Source organism: Schistocerca nitens, chromosome 11 (assembly GCF_023898315.1).
Source record: "Schistocerca nitens isolate TAMUIC-IGC-003100 chromosome 11, iqSchNite1.1, whole genome shotgun sequence".
Taxonomy (NCBI): Eukaryota; Metazoa; Arthropoda; class Insecta; order Orthoptera; family Acrididae; genus Schistocerca; species Schistocerca nitens.
Genome location: NC_064624.1, coordinates 158,337,343 through 158,352,447, shown reverse-complemented (window position 1 = coordinate 158,352,447; position 15,105 = coordinate 158,337,343).

Here is a 15,105-nt window from a genome sequence, read left to right as displayed (position 1 = left end):
CTATTTCACATCAGTCCGCTTCATTCACGCAAAAGACCAAATTTCACACAAAAGACCAAGCTTCGATTGTAAATTAAAATAATGTTCACGAAACATACTTTATAGTTTGAATTGATTCTGAATATTTTTTCGAGGTTAAGTACAGCCTTTTACTTGTATTTCTCTTTACATCTACTTTTCCTTCTGGCTGATAAGTACAACTCCAGTTCGTAAATTCACAAAAATTAAAGGAAACTGAGTCACAGTAATTGTTTTTACATTTATCTCTCCCGAGACCGTACTTCACCGTGTCTCACTAACCTGAGTCGCACAGCAGCAAAAAGCGACTATAGTGCGCACAAAATACTGTGGCCACTATATGGGCTAGGGGGAGAGCAGTGGCTGGTGGTGGGGGTAGCGGGCAGGTGCTGTAGGGGAAATGCCGAGCGCTGGAAGGGTTGCGCCGTTCTGAACTGAAGCCTACGTTCGCATTGTTTGTAATTATTAAGTGGAACCCCCCTCCGCACCCACACTTGCACGGTGACCATTCAGAAAGTGCAACTGTCACCTCTGCTTTCGTTAGTATCCAAAAAGAATCCCGCCGAAAATGCAGTGATCTATTTTCTCCTGGCTTGTTAACCATTCATAACTTTCAGAGAGTTGTCCAGAGTAAAAACCCACACATTCCTCTGGCTGCCATGACAAAATTTGCTTCTTTTGCCAAAGCACAACGGAGTTTATACTGTCTCACCTCACTAGAATGTTCTGCAGTCACAGTTGCCAGAGAATTCTGAAACAGAAGATTATTAAGTGAGGAACTAAGGAAAAGTAAAGTCAATAGCTCAGGAAAAAGCACATCCTTGATGCAAAAAAAGTGAGATGTCTTCGCATATGTTGTTCCAAACCCCACAGTATTTCTAATTTCACCAGCAATCGATTGTCCTTATTAATGACGTCTGTCACAGAAAAAGCCTGTAGTTATTGGAATGACAGATGATTAAGTTTTGCACAATAACAATAACGATATGGTAAAATACTCTCTGTGCATATATATGCACAGAGAGTATATATATATAATTGTACAAATTGGTTGTACTATTGGCATATTTGATTTTTTTTTAGGATTTTTACAGCAAATAAATTGTTTTTCACGTTTAGTTCACAAATCTTGTAAATTGTGAGCCATTGGTGTAATGAATTTACGTCTGGTATTCTTGTTTATATTCGTCTTCTTCCACCATAAGTATTTATCTCTTGAACGTGTGTGCAACATCAATTGTTGATCAGACTTACTCTTCTGATGCAGGCCGCTTGTTGACCTGACATTGAGTTAATGCGTGGAAGGAAGGAAAACTTTCGTGGTATTGCACAAAAATGAACTTTGAGACTCAGTATTTTCATATGATTATTATTCAGACTGCGCATTGATTTACAAGAAAAACGTCTTCTCTCCACGAGAACTTAAGACAGTCTCTGTAATAATTGACAAAAAAATTGAAAGGAGTTTTTTTTATCATTTATTATTCGCCTTCTGGCGTAGCAAAATATGTCTTTATCGACGCTTACAGCGGCCGCGATAATAATTATTATCACTGGTTTCAGATTTTTGTCACAGCTTGTAGGGGCTTTTCCTTGTGTACATATACATCTCCTCTTTGTGTACTATTATTTGCCAAAATCTCATTTCGCTATCTCAAACCGTTTATGAAATATGAGGAATGTTGTGCATTTTCCACTCTGCATTTATGCTGGAGCACATGGACCGCAAATGGGTGCAGTGCGTCAGATCAATTTTCTCGAGACTCGTGACAGATAGAGACCTCTACCCAACTCTAAAGAAAATTCAATATGCATCAGACGCAAAAATCATTGTTGTTGTTGTGGTCTTCAGTCCTGAGACTGGTTTAATGCAGCTCTCCATGCTACTCTATCCTGTGCAAGCTTCTTCATCTCCTAGTACCTTCTGCAACCTACATCCGTCTGAATCTGCTTGGTGTATTCATCTCTTGGTCTCCCACTACGATTTTTACCCTCCACGCTGCCCTCCAATGCTAAATTGGTGATCCCTTGATGCCTCAGAACATGTCCTACCAACCGATCCCCTCTTCTAGTCAAGTTGTGCCACAAACTTCTCTTCTCCCCAGTCCTATTCAATACCTCCTCATTAGTTATGTGATCTACCCATCTAATCTTCAGCATTCTTCTGTAGCACCACATTTCGAAAGCTTCTATTCTCTTCTTGTCCAAACTATTTATCGTCCATGTTTCACTTCCATACATGGCTACACTCCATACAAATACTTTCAGAAACGACTTCCTGACACTTAAATCTATACTCGATGTTAACAAATTTCTCTTCTTCAGAAACGCTTTCCTTGCCATTGCCAGTCTACATTTTATATCCTCTCTACTTCGACCATCGTCAGTTATTTTACTCCCCAAATAGCAAAACTCCTTTACTACTTTAAGTGTCTCATTTCCTAATCTAATACCCTCAGCATCTCCCGACTTAATTCGACTACATTCCATTATCCTCGTTTTGCTTTTGTTGATGTTCATCTTATACCCTCCGTTCAACTGCTCTTTGCTGTCTCATGGGGACCCCTATATTTTATTGCAAACTTTTTCGAATTCCGCGCAGTATCTTATTTTCACGTAAGTATCACGATAACTATGACCATTAACGAAATGATTGGCACATCATGATGGACCTGACATATAGCTCTAGAAGTAAAGTAAAAATGAAATTTTTTTACCGAACTGTTTCCGCAAAATTGTATGAAAAAGATTGCAGTGTGCGCGCGCCTTGACTGTCATCGCTGACCGGCCTAAAGGCGGCAAACACTTGTCGGACTCCCCTTCCGAATAAACGAATGGACTCGCCCAGCACTTTTGACGATACCAGGTCACTGTGCATCGGCTACCATGTCCTGCAGGCGAGCTGCAGTGTTGCACAGACTAACTACTCGCGCTCGCAGGCAAAAATAATTGCTGTCCGCTACACGTATCCATTTCTCTTGCGTTAACTCGGTCGCTGCAGCCACATGAAGTCTCTTTTCTACTTATTCCCATTCAATGTGATATACCACACTACTGCTAGATGATTTTTAGGCCAATTACGAAACGACTAAAATAGTTACTATCAAAACTAAAGCTACCGCAAATGCTAAGGTAACCCTTAACACAATGTACTGCACAGAGACGACTTTTCGTAAATACACAAACTACACTCATACTCATAAATTAAGGATAATGCTGATACACGATGAAACAACGCTCTGGTAGGCGGTTTGCGGGTTTAAGTCACCTCGGGGTATGACCATGAGGTGCACTTGACTGCGGTCATCGCACGATGGCATGTCAGAGTACGGTGCAGCGAATAAGTGTTTTAATGGTGACTGTGTGTTGAAAATGGCTCGGAGAACACATATTGATGACGTTATTAGTGGTAGAATAGTAGGGCGACTGGAGGCTGGTCAAACACAGCAGGTCATAGCACGGGCCCTCCATCTGCCACAAAGAGTGATCTCAAGATTATGGCAACGATTCCAGCAGACAGGAAACGAGTCCAGGCGCTACAGTACGGGACATCCACAGTGTACAACACCACAAGAAGACCGATATCTCACCATCAGTGCCCGCAGACGGCCACAGAGTACTGCAGGTAGCCTTGCTCTGGACGTTACCGCAGCCACTGGAACAGCTCTCTCCAGACACACGGTCTACAGACGACTGAACATACACGGTTTATTCACCCAGAGACCCGCAAGGTGCATTCCACTGACCCCTGGTCACAGGAGAGCATGTAAAGCCTGGTGTCAAGAACACAGTACATGGTCGTTGGAACAGTGGTCCCAGGCTATTTTCACGGACGAGCCCAGGTATAGTCTGAACAGTGATTCTTGCCAGGTTTTCATCTGGTTTGAACCAGATACCAACCCCTTAATGCCCTTGAAAGGGACCTGTATGGAGGTCATGGTTTGATGGTGTGGGGTGGGATTGTGATTGGTGCTCGTACATCCCTGCATGTCTTTGACAGAGGAACTGTAACAGGTCAGGTGTATCGGGACATCATTTTGCACCAGTACATTTACCTTTTTAGGGATGCAGTACGTCCCACCTTCCTCCTGATGGATGTTAACTCACTGCCCCACTAAGCTGCCATTGTGGAGGAGTACCTTGAAAAAGAAGATATCAGGTGAATGGAGTGGCCTGCCTGTTCTCCAGGCCTAAGCCTCATCGACCACGTCTGGGATGCTCTCGGTCAATGTATCGCTGCACGTCTTCAAACCCCTACGACACTTCAGGAGCTGTGACAGGCACTGGTGGAAGAATGGGAGGCTATACCCCAGCACCTGCTCGACCACCTGATCCAGAGCATTCCAACTGGTTGTGCGGCCTGAATACATGTGCATGGTGGTCATATCCCATATTGATGTCAAGGTAGATGCACAGGAAACGGTGGCGTTTTGTATCACAAGTGTTTCGTGACGGTTTTGTTAACTTATCACCAATACTGTGGAGTTACAGATCTGTGTCTTGTGTGTTCCCTATGTGCCTATGGTATTAGCGCCAGTTTTGTGTAGTGCCACGTTGTGTGGCACCACATTGTGCAATCATCCTCAATTTATGAGCATGAGTTTATGTCTCGATGAGACAGAGAACTGACTTGGTAGTTTTTCAGTGCAGTTGACGTGTGCTATGCTTAACTATTTCACTGTTTTCTTTGTCGTCTAAAGCATTACTTGTAATCATGCAGGATAATATCTGTACAACAAAACTAAATTGATATGGGTGCAATTCCATCAGCTGGTGGGAATATATCAGGACCAATACCAGGCTGTACACGCACAGCTGCCGTGACAGCTGTAACATCAGGTTCTCAAGTGCACCAGGCCGGGTGGCGGCTGCCCTGCATTCCCCTCAGTGGCCCATTCGACCACAGGCTGCCCACTCCGAGCATTCGTGCCCAAAACGAGCCACGCCTGAGCGCAGTTCGGAAGCAAACAAAGTCCCCAGTACGCAGACCTCTAGTGTGCATGTATTTTTGGACTATGAGTTTGCATGATGTTATGTATTTTCACCAGTGTGTATGTATGTTTGTGTGGTATGTATTTTTGCGTCTAGAAATACGTAAGCTTATGATGTGTGACTTTATGGCTGTGTGATCCTCATATGTGATGTGTGCAATTACCATGATGTACTTCCTGACAAGTGAACGAGTTGTCTTGCTGTGCAGAGTGAGTATCTCATAAAAATATTATTGTATAAATATAGCTCAATTTTAAATTTCTTTTTGCAATCAAAGTTAAGGTTTAATTCCTCATATTTAATAAATTGCTAACATATTTTATCTGCGTTTTTCTGCCAGATTTGAAATTGTCATGTGAAGAGTGGTACTTACCCCATTTGGGGTAAGTAAGCAACAAGAAAGGAAAATATGACGGAGTAAGCTGTCGATTTGGCAACTGTAGAAATAAAATGGCTTTGAGGTGAGGAACTCACTGGCCCACGTTTGGAGCGCATTTTCGTCCGGAAGTCTCTTGAAGGCTGTTCGATAGAGTGTGGAAAATGTGAAAATCTGTGGGGCGAAGATCAGGTGAATAAGGCGGGTGCGGAATGACTTCCCAACCCAACATCTGTGTACCACCTTTTGTCAGTCTAGCTGAATGCGGGCGGGCGTTATCGTGGGGTAACACCACTTCACGCAGTCTTCCAGGTCACTGTTCCCTTGACTGCGTCTGAAAGACATCTCAGTTGTTGGGAATAAGTATCAGCAGACTGGATAGCAATCTGTAGTAGTACACCAAATCGACACTGTCCCACCAGATGCACAGCCAGCCAGAGTGGCCATGCAGTTATAGGCGCTACAGTCTGGAACTGAGCGACCGCTACGGTCGCAGATTCGAATCCTGCCTCGGGCATGGATGTGTGTGATGTCCTTAGGTTAGTTAGGTTTAAGTAATTCTAAGTTCTAAGGGACTGATGACCTCAGAAGTTAAGTCCCACAGTTCTCAGAGTTCGAAACGGTGTGTTACATTGCTTTAATGAAACAAAAAGCAGAAAAATGTGCGAACATGAAAAGAAGACTAAGTCATGGGGAATTCGCTTTAACTAAGGAATTTGATGATGAAAAATTCACGAACTATTTTAGATTAAACCGTGATCAATTCCAAGAAGTGCATGGTCTTATCAAGAATGAAACTGACAGACAGGCATGCAGCGCTTCTATGCTATATTGATATCAAAGACGTGGTTAAATCCATCTATTCCGTTTTTAGTGGTAGATATGGAGGGCTACACGCTAATAGGGAATGATTTTGTAAGGAACCTAGGCATCTTTCTTGATAAACATTAACCAGGACAGAGCACATCACGAAAATTTGCTACAGAGTTTTAACAATGTCAATGTAAAATGTTAAGAAAGACTTACAATGCAACGTACCATTTCGTATGTCCGTTTCCTTGGCCACTTCCTCCCACTTCTCAGCTTTCAGCTTAGTTTTCAAGTAATCTTCATGGCTTGTATCATACAGAACTTTGCGAACACGTATGGCTTCAATTAGCTTTTCCTCCATTTCGAACTACCAACAGCCAGAACCGCCGTGAGCCTCGCAGTAAGGCTGGCCGCAAGATGAGACGCAGGTCCGTGAGGTGACGCAGGGTGACTCACAGCGAATTTTTGCGAACCACACAACTGAGTGGTCCTGCGCCCGTTAGAGCGCAGCGTGACGTGATGCAGTTCCTGCACTCGGTGACCCTGCGGACCGCAGTCTCCTGTACGCAGTTTACTGCGAGGCTCACGGTGGTTCTGGCTGTTGGTAGTTCGAAATGAAGGAAAAGCTAATTGAAGCCGTACATGGTGATGGCAATATTACACTCCTGGAAATTGAAATAAGAACACCGTGAATTCATTGTCCCAGGAAGAGGAAACTTTATTGACACATTCCTGGGGTCAGATACATCACATGATCACACTGACAGAACCACAGGCACATAGACACAGGCAACAGAGCATGCACAATGTCGGCACTAGTACAGTGTATATCCACCTTTCGCAGCAATGCAGGCTGCTATTCTCCCACGGAGACGATCGTAGAGATGCTGGATGTAGTCCTGTGGAACAGCTTGCCATGCCATTTCCACCTGGCGCCTCAGTTGGACCAGCGTTCGTGCTGGACGTGCAGACCGCGTGAGACGACGCTTCATCCAGTCCCAAACATGCTCAATGGGGGACAGATCCGGAGATCTTGCTGGCCAGGGTAGTTGACTTACACCTTCTAGAGCACGTTGGGTGGCACGGGATACATGCGGACGTGCATTGTCCTGTTGGAACAGCAAGTTCCTTTGCCGGTTTAGGAATGGTAGAACGATGGGTTCGATGACGGTTTGGATGTACCGTGCACTATTCAGTGTCCCCTCGACGATCACCAGTGGTGTACGGCCAGTGTAGGAGATCGCTCCCCACACCATGATGCCGGGTGTTGGCCCTGTGTGCCTCGGTCGTATGCAGTCCTGATTGTGGCGCTCACCTGCACGGCACCAAACACGCATACGACCATCATTGGCACCAAGGCAGAAGCGACTCTCATCGCTGAAGACGACACGTCTCCATTCGTCCCTCCATTCACGCCTGTCGCGACACCACTGGAGGCGGGCTGCACGATGTTGGGGCGTGAGCGGAAGACGGCCTAACGGTGTGCGGGACCGTAGCCCAGCTTCATGGAGACGGTTGCGAATGGTCCTCGCCGATACCCCAGGAGCAACAGTGTCCCCTAATTTGCTGGGAAGTGGCGGTGCGATCCCCTACGGCACTGCGTAGGATCCTACGGTCTTGGCGTGCATCCGTGCGTCGCTGCGGTCCGGTCCCAGGTCGACGGGCACGTGCACCTTCCGCCGACCACTGGCGACAACATCGATGTACTGTGGAGACCTCACGCCCCACGTGTTGAGCAATTCGGCGGTACGTCCACCTGGACTCCCGCATGCCCACTATACGCCCTCGCTCAAAGTCCGTCAACTGCACATACGGTTCACGTCCACGCTGTCGCGGCATGCTACCAGTGTTAAAGACTGCGATGGAGCTCCGTATGCCACGGCAAACTGGCTGACACTGACGGCGGCGGTGCACAAATGCTGCGCAGCTAGCGCCATTCGACGGCCAACACCGCGGTTCCTGGTGTGTCCGCTGTGCCGTGCGTGTGATCATTGCTTGTACAGCCCTCTCGCAGTGTCCGGAGCAAGTATGGTGGGTCTGACACACCGGTGTCAATGTGTTCTTTTTTCCATTTCCAGGAGTGTATATTGTATACAGAAGTATAGGCAACTAGCGGACCCGGCTATAATTCCGCAGTTGCCAAGTATGGATGGGAAATGTGTATACATCCTACACTATCGTCAATGGTTTCGACTGGGTGTTATGAGTCAATCACTCAGTCAATCAGGACAGTGCCTTTTATATCATATAAAGACCTCGTATGTTCTCAAATCTATGAAAACAATTAATACAAATAATAGTTACTTAAGAAAGTTGGAGGAAGCGAGAAATATGCTTTTATATTTATATATTTAAAAAATTAAGCCATTGAGTTCACATAAAGACTGTAATACCCTTGGTTACTTCATTTGGGTATACAGTAACCCTAGTTCCAATGCTTTGAAATTTGGACACAACGTTGCACTGGACTACGCGTATGTAACAGTAATATATGAATTTATACAAATTTTATAACAGGGAAACATTGTTACGAAAATTCGTGAAAAATTACATGTATATATCCAGAATGAAATTTTCACTCTCCAGCGGAGTGTACGCTGATATCAAACTTCCTGGCAGATTAAAACTGTGCCCGACCGAGACTCGAACTCGGGACCTTTGCCTTTCGCGGGCAAGTGCTCTACCAACTGAGCTACCGAAGAACGACTCACGGCCGGTACTCACAGCTTTACTTCTGCCAGTACCTCGCCTCCTACCTTCCACACTTTACAGAAGCTCTCCAGCGAAACTTGCAGAACTAGTGTGGTGTCACAGCCAGACACCACACGTGCTAGGTGGTAGCTTAAATCGGCCGCGGTCCTGTAGTACATGTCGGACCCGCGTGTCGCCACTGTGTGATCGCAAACCTAGCGCCACCACAAGGCAGGTCTCGAGAGACTGACTCGAATTCACCCCAGTTGTACGGACGACAGAGCTAGCGACTAGACGTACGAAGCCTTTCTCTCTCATTAGCCGAGAGACAGAATAGCCTTCAGCTAAGTTAATGGCTACGAACTAGCAAGGCGCCATTAGTCTTACAGTGATTGTAATTAGAGTCTCACTTGTGTTCACCATAGAGATGTACAAGAAGAAATTAAAGATAAGTATATGAGAAGCTCCGTTCTTTTCTTCATAGCATTAATTACGTATCCTGTTCCAGTACTTCACGCCCGTCTGCGTTAGTCTCGCGTGCCCGTTAAGCCACCTCTATCTACAAGGTGTTGGCCCAGCTGCCGACACATCACATGGCGACGAGTCTACAACGGATCTTGTGTTTTACTTTGCCCTAATTTCTTTGTGTCATGGCTTCGTCACAATCTCCAGATGTACTGTCCGAATTTTATCGCTTGCAGAATCAGCAGACGCAGGCGTTATTGGATGCTCTTGGACAGCTCGTCCAGGGTCAACGTGCGCTGCACACCGATGCGGCCGCAGCCGCTTCATCGCTACCGCCGCCACACCATGCTGTTGCACCTCAATTCAGACCCTTTGATGCAACCCACGAGACCTGGCAAGAGTGGTCCCGTCAATTCACCTTCCACCTCGCCGCCTACAGAATTCAAGGTAATGAGCGGCAGCCGTTTTTGCTTTCTTGTGTCGGTGTGTCCACCTACCGAGTGATAGTGAAGTTGTTTCCCCGGCGCGACGTAGCAACTCTGTCCTACGAAGAACTTTTGTCTGCTTTAGATGCCTATTTCAAGGAAACAGTAAATGTCGTTGCAAAAAGTTATACGTTCTTTCGTACAAAACGTACGGCCGGTCAGACTAATAGGGAGTGGGTTGCGACATTGCAAGGACTTACTAGGGATTGTGACTTTCAGTGTGAATGTGGCCTCCCTTATTCAGATACTATGGTGCGTGATGCCATTGCACAGAACGTTTCTGATGTTCGCATACGGAAACAGATTTTGAAACTAGTTAATCCCTCCCTTCAACAAGTGATAGACATATTGGACAGGCAAGACACACTTGACTTTGCTCAGGACTCGTTTGAAACTTCGCCAGCAGTGTGTCACATTAACCGGCCCGCCGGGCCCGCTGCACGGGACGCTAGGCGGCCCTCGCGCCCGTCAGCGCAGCAGCAGCCTAGCTCGCAAACACGTGCGCCGCGTAAGCAAGCTAATGCAGTGAAATCATGCCCGCGGTGTGCAACTCGACATTCGCGTGAAAATTGCCCGTCACGCCAAGCTATTTGCTTTTACTGTCATAAGAAAGGACATGTCCAAAGTGTTTGCCAGAAAAAGCTCAGATCAGACACTCACACCAATTCCAGGCCCTTTGCTTCGCGCCTGAATCGAACCAAGGAAACTCAGGCTTGTGAACCTTCGCCCATGGATATTCATGTAGTTCATTCCACCCCGTCCGGTGACAGTGTTCATTCCACAAAAAGTGTGCGTCGACGTCGACGGAAGTCCCGTCACGTCGCACGTGATTCTGTCCCAGTGTCTGTTCCAGTTGCACAACACAGTCGCTTTTGTCGTCAGCAGGACAATAAACTTTTTGTAGACTTAGACTTTGCAGGCAAAGTGATACCATTCCAGCTCGATACCGGAGCTGCAGTTTCATTGCTCAATCACGACACGTACAACCAACTGGGCAAACCTCCGTTGCGTGCCGCCAATGTTCAGCTCAATAGTTACTCAAGCCAGAGAATACCAGTGTTAGGACAGTGCAGCCTTCTTGCAACATACAAGGGACAAACAAAACTGGTGTCATTTTACGTTCTTCGTTCTTCTACTGCAGTGAACTTGTTTGGTTTAGATTTATTTCAGTTGTTTAATTTGTCTATAGTAAATCAGGTCCTCTCAGTGATTCAGACTGTGCCTTCCGCCAGTGTTTCTAGTCTATGTGAAGAATTTGCGGACATTTTTGCACTGGGCCTTGGTTGCGCTAAGAACTATGAAGCACATTTGGAACTGAAAGCAAACGCGCAACCGAAGTTTTTCAGAGCGCGCAATGTTCCCCACGCATTGCGTGATGCGGTCGCCAGAACATTAAACGATTTAGAATCTCAAGGTGTAATTGAACGTGTGCAGGCTTCTCTCTGGGCCTCACCCTTAGTAATTTTGCCAAAGCCTTCCGGAAACTTGCGACTTTGTGTGGACTTCAAGGCAACTGTGAATCCACAACTTGTGACTGCAACTTTTCCTTTGCCCCGCCCGGAAGATCTTTTTGACAAACTGTGCCCGGGAAAATATTTTTCAAAGTTGGACCTAGCAGATGCGTACTTGCAAATACCGGTGGACGAAGAATCCCAGCGCGTCTTGGTGGTAAACACGCATCTTGGTTTGTATCGCTTCAAAAGACTGCCATTCGGGTGTGCGTCCGCACCTGCATTGTTTCAGCAATATTTACAAACTGTTTGTGCGTCGGTCCCTACTGCTGCGAACTATCTGGACGATATTGTGATCTCCGGAAAGACAGAAGCCGAACATTTGCAAAATCTCCGAACATTATTTCAGGTCTTGCGACAAAATGGTCTTCGCTTGAGGAAGGACGAATGTGTGTTTTTTGCTCGGGATTTACCCTACCTGGGCCATGTCCTCAATGCCCAAGGAATACATCCGAGTCCAGAGCACCTCCGTGCCATACAGGATTTGCCGTCACCGCAGAACTTGAAACAGCTGCAGAGAGTGTTGGGGAAAATTAATTACTACCATAAATATGTTCCCCATGCCTCTTCCATTTCAGCTCCGCTTCATCGCTTACGCCGTAAAGGTGTTCCGTTCGTCTGGACGACGGAATGCGAACGCGCCTTTCGCCAGTTGAAATCGGCGCTACTTTCAAATACTTGCCTTACGCCGTTCGATCCCCAGAAACCCCTTTTGTTGATGGTAGATGCATCGGATTTCGGGATCGGTGCTGTGCTTGCGCACAACGATGGATCGCATGATCGCCCTATTGCCTTTGCGTCAAAATTGCTCTCATCTGCGCAAAGAAATTATTCACAGATAGAGAAAGAGGCTTTAGCTCTCGTGTTTGGTGTTACTAAGTTTCACGATTTCTTGTATGGTCGTCACTTTACCATCATCACGGACCACAAACCTTTGACATCACTTTTTCATCCGAACAAGCCGGTACCTCCGCGTACGGCGCAGAAATTCATTCGCTGGTCTCTTTTCCTCTCGCAGTACCGCTACGATATCTTGTATCGGTCCACTGCTAAGCACGGAAACGCTGATGCGTTGTCCCGTTTGCCTGTTGCTGAGGATACAGCGTTCGATTCTTCCGAACTTGCTTGCATGTTCATTGATGCGGAAACCGATGACGTGGTCGAATCGTTTCCGATTGATTTTCGTCGTGTAGCTACGGCCACAGCTGTTGACCCTGTCCTTGCTACTGTTTTGCGTTTTGTTGCTATACAATGGCCCACACTTCATGTCCGCAGAATTTCAGTCCTTCTGCAAGGCCAATGGTATTCAACATCTGACGTCCGCGCCGTTTTCGCCTCAGTCAAACGGTGCCGCGGAACGATTGGTCCGGACTTTCAAGTCACAGATGTTGAAATTGAAAGAGTCGCACTCTCGGGAGGACGCATTATTGCTCTTTCTGTCCTCGTATCGCTCTCAGCCCCGCGATGGTCGCTCGCTGGCTGAGTTGCTCCATGGTCGTTCTCATCGAACCTTGATGTCTTTGCTGCATCCGCCACATCAGGTTCCTGTGCAGCGGCAGACTCCTGCTTTTGCTCCTGGCGACGTTGTATTCTATCGCAACTATCGCGGTTCACGGCGTTGGCTCGCAGGGCGCATTCTTCGCTGCCTCGGTCGCGCGATGTATTTGGTTTTGGGGGCCTCTGGTGAGGTGCGTCGGCATCTCCATCAGCTGCGCCTCTGTCGTCACCCGGGTTCTGCCGCTCCCCATCTGCTTTCAGCGACGGAGCCGTCAGGTCAGCGCCCTGGGGACCCATCTACTGGCTCGCCTCATCCCCAGGTGTTACCGACGCTGCCTTCCATTTTGCCTCATGGCGTCGCGCCGCCGCCGCAGCCGCCGCAGCCGCCTCTGGCGCCGCCCGCAGTGGACGCTTCGCTGCAGCCGCCACGCGCCTCCCTGGGTCCCGCGCCGCCGATCGCTTCCCGTGACCAGCTGTCCTCCGCCATGGAACTCTTGCCCGCTCCGGACCAGATGTCGTCATCACGCGTCGGATTCTCCGACCACATGGAGGTCGACCCTTCGGCCCCTCCTGTCTCTTTACGGGCGCATACACCGCATGTTGACGTGCACCCTGGACTAGGTTTTCAGGCGTTTCCTAGCTCCCCTCGGACCGAATGGCCGGGTGCGGGTGGCACAGCCTCGCCTGTTGTTAGGCTCCCCACCTCATCGCATACGTCAACATGGGGTCCTCCCCACGGCGGGCAGAAGCCTTATCTCACGACTGTTCGCCGATTTGCGGGGGAGGAATGTGGTGTCACAGCCAGACACCACACGTGCTAGGTGGTAGCTTAAATCGGCCGCGGTCCTGTAGTACATGTCGGACCCGCGTGTCGCCACTGTGTGATCGCAAACCTAGCGCCACCACAAGGCAGGTCTCGAGAGACTGACTCGAATTCACCCCAGTTGTACGGACGACAGAGCTAGCGACTAGACGTACGAAGCCTTTCTCTCTCATTAGCCGAGAGACAGAATAGCCTTCAGCTAAGTTAATGGCTACGAACTAGCAAGGCGCCATTAGTCTTACAGTGATTGTAATTAGAGTCTCACTTGTGTTCACCATAGAGATGTACAAGAAGAAATTAAAGATAAGTATATGAGAAGCTCCGTTCTTTTCTTCATAGCATTAATTACGTATCCTGTTCCAGTACTTCACGCCCGTCTGCGTTAGTCTCGCGTGCCTGTTAAGCCACCTCTATCTACAAGGTGTTGGCCCAGCTGCCGACACATCAACTAGCACTCCTGAAAGAAAGGATATTGCGGAGACATGGCTTAGCCACAGCCTGGGGGATGTTTCCAGAATGAAATTTTCACTCTGCAGCGGAGTGTACGCTGATATGAAACTTCCTGGCAGATTAAATCTGTGTGCCCGACCGAGACTCGAACTCGGGACCTTTGCCTTTCGCGGGCAAGTGCTCTACCATGTATATATGTTATATATAATATATTAAAGAAACAGGTACCTAAAAACCAGCCTGTATTAGAATGCAATGTTGTGTCAAAATTTCAAAGCAGTCGGTCAAGAGCTTTTGGAGGTTAGTGGCTATACACAAACCATTTTGATATATGGAGATATATGTTAATCATAATACCTTACCTTAAAAACACAGCTAGTTTCTCCTTGCTTCCAATCGGCCTTGTAGCGTTGCATCCCTGTCTGTCAATTTCATTCCTGATGAGACCATGCACTTCTTGGAATTGATCACGGTTTAATCTAAAATAGTTCGTGAATTTTTCATCATCAAATTCCTTAGTTAAAGCGAATTCCCCATGACTTACTTTTCTTTTCATGTACGCCCTTTTTTTGCTTTTTGTTTCATCAAAGCGATGTATCACACCATTTCGAACTCAAACTCAGAATCGGAATCCGATTCTGAACTTACATCTATTAACACAGCAGAAGTAGTCGCCATCTCTGCCAGAGCCAAAGTTCCTCAGCAAACTGCGTGTTGAAACTGCGATCCAGCTTGCGATGACTGTCGCCGTGACTCACGCTGCCGTGAGGAATTGGGCGTGAGCCCCCCTGCGTCACCTCACGGGCCCGCATCTCATCTTGCAACCCGCCTTACTGCGAGGCTCACGGTGGTTCTGGCTGTTAGTAGTTCGAAATGGAAGAAAAGCTAATTGAAGCCGTACGTGTGCGCAATTTTCTGTATGATAGAAGCCATGAAGATTACTTGAAAACGAAGCTGAAAGCTGAGAAGTGGGAGGAAGTGGCCAAG